This window comes from Haliotis cracherodii, unplaced genomic scaffold (assembly GCF_022045235.1).
Source record: "Haliotis cracherodii isolate W230 unplaced genomic scaffold, xgHalCrac1.p SCAF_9, whole genome shotgun sequence".
Classification (NCBI taxonomy): domain Eukaryota; kingdom Metazoa; phylum Mollusca; class Gastropoda; order Lepetellida; family Haliotidae; genus Haliotis; species Haliotis cracherodii.
The window spans coordinates 38,858,334-38,863,607 of record NW_027266343.1 but is presented as its reverse complement, the minus strand read 5'-3'; positions in this window follow the sequence as shown (position 1 = coordinate 38,863,607).

The following is a 5,274-nucleotide window of genomic DNA, read 5'->3' as shown; positions in this document are numbered from 1 at the left end:
CTTTTCATATTGCTTGCATATAGCGTTTGGGTAATAGTGGTCACTACCTCTACAGCTGTTTTAATATATTTATTATTTTTACTATGTATGACTCCTACTGGACCATCTACACATTTTTATATAAAAGAAACATCGCTTTGTGATTTCCAACATCAATTAAATGAGAGACGAACACTGGTCGCGGAAAGGGACAACTACAGACTTTTCATATTGCTTGGATATAGCATGTGGATAAATAGTGGTCACTACCTCAACAGCTGTTCTAATATATCTATTATTTTTACTCTATATGACTCCTACTGGATCGTCTACATATTATTATATAAAACAGACATCCCTGTGTGTTTTCCAATATTAATTAAATGGGTGACGAACACTGGTCGCTGAAAGGGACAACTACAGACTTTTCATATTGCTTGGATATAGCATGTGGGTAAATAGTGGTCACTACCTCCACAGCTGTTGTAATATATTTATTATTTTTACTCTATATGACTCCTACTGGACCATCTACAAGTTGTTATATAAAAGAAACATCCCTGTGTGATTTCCAATATCAATTAAATGAGAGATGAACACTGGTTGCGGAAAGGGACAACTACAGACTTTTCATATTACTTGTATATAGCGTCTGGGTAAATAATCGTTGCTATCCCCACAGATGTTGTAATATATTGATAATTTTTTCGATGTATGACTGCTACTGGTCACTCTTCACATTGTTACATAGAAGAAACATCGCTATGTGTTTTCCAATAAAATTTAACCAGGAGACGAACACTGGTCGCGGAAAGGACAACTACAGACTTTTCATATTGCTTGCATATAGCGCGTGGGTAAATAGTGGTCACTACCTGCACAACTGTTGAAATATAATGATTATTTTTACTATGTATGACTCCTACTGGACCGTCTACACAATATTATATAAAAGAAACATCCCTGTGTGTTTTCCAATATCAATTAAATGGGGGACGAACACTGGTCGTGGAAAGGGACAACTACAGACTTTTCATATTGTTTGCATATAGCTTGTGGGTAAATAGTGGTCACTACCTCCACAGCTGTTGTAATATATTTATTATTTTTACTCTATATGACTCCTACTGGACCATCTACAAGTTGTTATATAAAAGAAACATCCCTGTGTGATTTCCAATATCAATTAAATGAGAGATGAACACTGGTTGCGGAAAGGGACAACTACAGACTTTTCATATTACTTGTATATAGCGTCTGGGTAAATAATCGTTGCTATCCCCACAGATGTTGTAATATATTGATAATTTTTTCGATGTATGACTGCTACTGGTCACTCTTCACATTGTTACATAGAAGAAACATCGCTATGTGTTTTCCAATAAAATTTAACCAGGAGACGAACACTGGTCGCGGAAAGGACAACTACAGACTTTTCATATTGCTTGCATATAGCGCGTGGGTAAATAGTGGTCACTACCTGCACAACTGTTGAAATATAATGATTATTTTTACTATGTATGACTCCTACTGGACCGTCTACACAATATTATATAAAAGAAACATCCCTGTGTGTTTTCCAATATCAATTAAATGGGGGACAAACACTGGTCGCGGAAAGGGACAACTACAGACTTTTGATATTACTTGTATATAGCATGTGGGTAAATAATCGTTGCTAACCCCACAGATGTTGTAATATATTGATTATTTTTACCATGTTTGACTCCTACTGGACCGTCTATACATTATTATATAAAAGAAACATCCCTGTGTGATTTCCAATATCAATTAAATGGGAGACGAACACTGGTCGCGGAAAGGGACATCTACAGACTTTTCATATTGCTTGCATATACCATGTAGGTAAATAATCATTGCTACTTCCACAACTGTTGAAGTATATTGATTAGTTTTACGATGTATGACTCCTACTGGACCATCTATACATTATTATATAAAAGAAACATCCTTGTGTGATTTCCAATACAATTTAAACGGGAGACAAACACTGGTCGCAGAAAGGGACAACTACAGACTTTTCATATTGCTTGGATATAGCGCGTGGGTAAATAGTGGTGGTCATTACCTCCACAGCTGTCGTAATATATCTATTATTTTTACTATATATGACTCTTACTGGACCGTCTACACATTATTATATAAAAGAAACATCCCTGTGTGTTTTCCAATATCAATTAAATGGGGGACAAACACTGGTCACGGAAAGGGACAACTACAGAGTTTTCATATTACTTGTATATAGCATGTGGGTAAATAATCGTTTCTAACCCCACAGCTGTTGTAATATATTGATTATTTTTACTATGTATGACTCCTACTGGACCATCTATACATTATTATATAAAATAAACATCCCTGTGTGATTTCCAATATCAATTAAATGGGAAACGAACACTGGTCACGGAAAGGGACAACTACAGACTTTTCATATTGCTTGCATATAGCCCGCGTGTAAATAGTGGTCACTACCTCCACAACTGTCGTAATGTATTTATTATTTTTACGATGTATGACTCTTAATGGACCATCTATACATTATTATATAAAAGAAACATCCCTGTGTGATTTCCAATATCAATTAAATGGGGGACGAACACTGGTCGCGTAAAGGGACAACTACAAACTTTTCATATTACTTGTATATAGCATGTGGGTAAATAATCGTTGCTAACCCACCAGCTGTTGTAATATATTGATTATTTTTACCATGTATGACTCCTACTGGACCATCTATACATTATTATATAAAAGAAACATCCTTGTGTGATTTCCAATACAATTTAAACGGGAGACGAACACTGGTCGCGGAAAGGGACATCTACAGACTTTTCATATTGCTTGCATATACCATGTAGGTAAATAATCATTGCTACTTCCACAACTGTTGAAGTATATTGATTAGTTTTACGATGTATGACTCCTACTGGACCATCTATACATTATTATATAAAAGAAACATCCTTGTGTGATTTCCAATACAATTTAAACGGGAGACAAACACTGGTCGCAGAAAGGGACAACTACAGACTTTTCATATTGCTTGCATATAGCGTGTGGGTAAATAGTGGTCACTACCTCCACAGCTGTCGTAATATATCTATTATTTTTACTATATATGACTCCTACTGGACCGGCTACACATTATTATATAAAATAAAGATCCCTGTGTGATTTCCAATAGCAATTAAACGGGACACGAACACTGGTCGCGGAAAGGGACAACGACAGACTTGTCATTTTGCTTGCATATATAGCGTGTGGGTAAATAGTGGTCACTACCTCCACAGCTGTTGTAATATATTGATTATTTTTACTATGTATGACTCCTACTGGACCATCTACACATTATTATATAAAAGAAAGATCCCTGTGTGATTTCCAATACAATTAAAACGGGAGACAAACACTGGTCGCGGAAAGGGACAACTTCAGACTTTTCATATTGTTTGGATATAGCTTGTGGGTAAATAGTGGTCACTACCTCCACAGCTGTTGTAATATATTAATTATTTTTACTCTATATGACTCCTACTGGACCATCTACAAGTTGTTATATAAAAGAAACATCCCTGTGTGATTTCCAATATCAATTAAATGAGAGATGAACACTGGTTGCGGAAAGGGACAACTACAGACTTTTCATATTACTTGTATATAGCGTCTGGGTAAATAATCGTTGCTATCCCCACAGATGTTGTAATATATTGATAATTTTTTCGATGTATGACTGCTACTGGTCACTCTTCACATTGTTACATAGAAGAAACATCGCTATGTGTTTTCCAATAAAATTTAACCAGGAGACGAACACTGGTCGCGGAAAGGACAACTACAGACTTTTCATATTGCTTGCATATAGCGCGTGGGTAAATAGTGGTCACTACCTGCACAACTGTTGAAATATAATGATTATTTTTACTATGTATGACTCCTACTGGACCGTCTACACAATATTATATAAAAGAAACATCCCTGTGTGTTTTCCAATATCAATTAAATGGGGGACGAACACTGGTCGTGGAAAGGGACAACTACAGACTTTTCATATTGTTTGCATATAGCTTGTGGGTAAATAGTGGTCACTACCTCCACAGCTGTTGTAATATATTTATTATTTTTACTCTATATGACTCCTACTGGACCATCTACAAGTTGTTATATAAAAGAAACATCCCTGTGTGATTTCCAATATCAATTAAATGAGAGATGAACACTGGTTGCGGAAAGGGACAACTACAGACTTTTCATATTACTTGTATATAGCGTCTGGGTAAATAATCGTTGCTATCCCCACAGATGTTGTAATATATTGATAATTTTTTCGATGTATGACTGCTACTGGTCACTCTTCACATTGTTACATAGAAGAAACATCGCTATGTGTTTTCCAATAAAATTTAACCAGGAGACGAACACTGGTCGCGGAAAGGACAACTACAGACTTTTCATATTGCTTGCATATAGCGCGTGGGTAAATAGTGGTCACTACCTGCACAACTGTTGAAATATAATGATTATTTTTACTATGTATGACTCCTACTGGACCGTCTACACAATATTATATAAAAGAAACATCCCTGTGTGTTTTCCAATATCAATTAAATGGGGGACAAACACTGGTCGCGGAAAGGGACAACTACAGACTTTTGATATTACTTGTATATAGCATGTGGGTAAATAATCGTTGCTAACCCCACAGATGTTGTAATATATTGATTATTTTTACGATGTTTGACTCCTACTGGACCGTCTATACATTATTATATAAAAGAAACATCCCTGTGTGATTTCCAATATCAATTCAATGGGAGACGAACACTGGTCGCGGAAAGGGACATCTACAGACTTTTCATATTGCTTGCATATACCATGTAGGTAAATAATCATTGCTACTTCCACAACTGTTGAAGTACATTGATTAGTTTTACGATGTATGACTCCTACTGGACCATCTATACATTATTATATAAAAGAAACATCCTTGTGTGATTTCCAATACAATTTAAACGGGAGACAAACACTGGTCGAGGAAAGGGACAACTACAGACTTTTCATATTTCTTGGATATAGCGCGTGGGTAAATAGTGGTGGTCATTACCTCCACAGCTGTCGTAATATATCTATTATTTTTACTATATATGACTCTTACTGGACCGTCTACACATTATTATATAAAAGAAACATCCCTGTGTGTTTTCCAATATCAATTAAATGGGGGACAAACACTGGTCACGGAAAGGGACAACTACAGAGTTTTCATATTACTTGTAT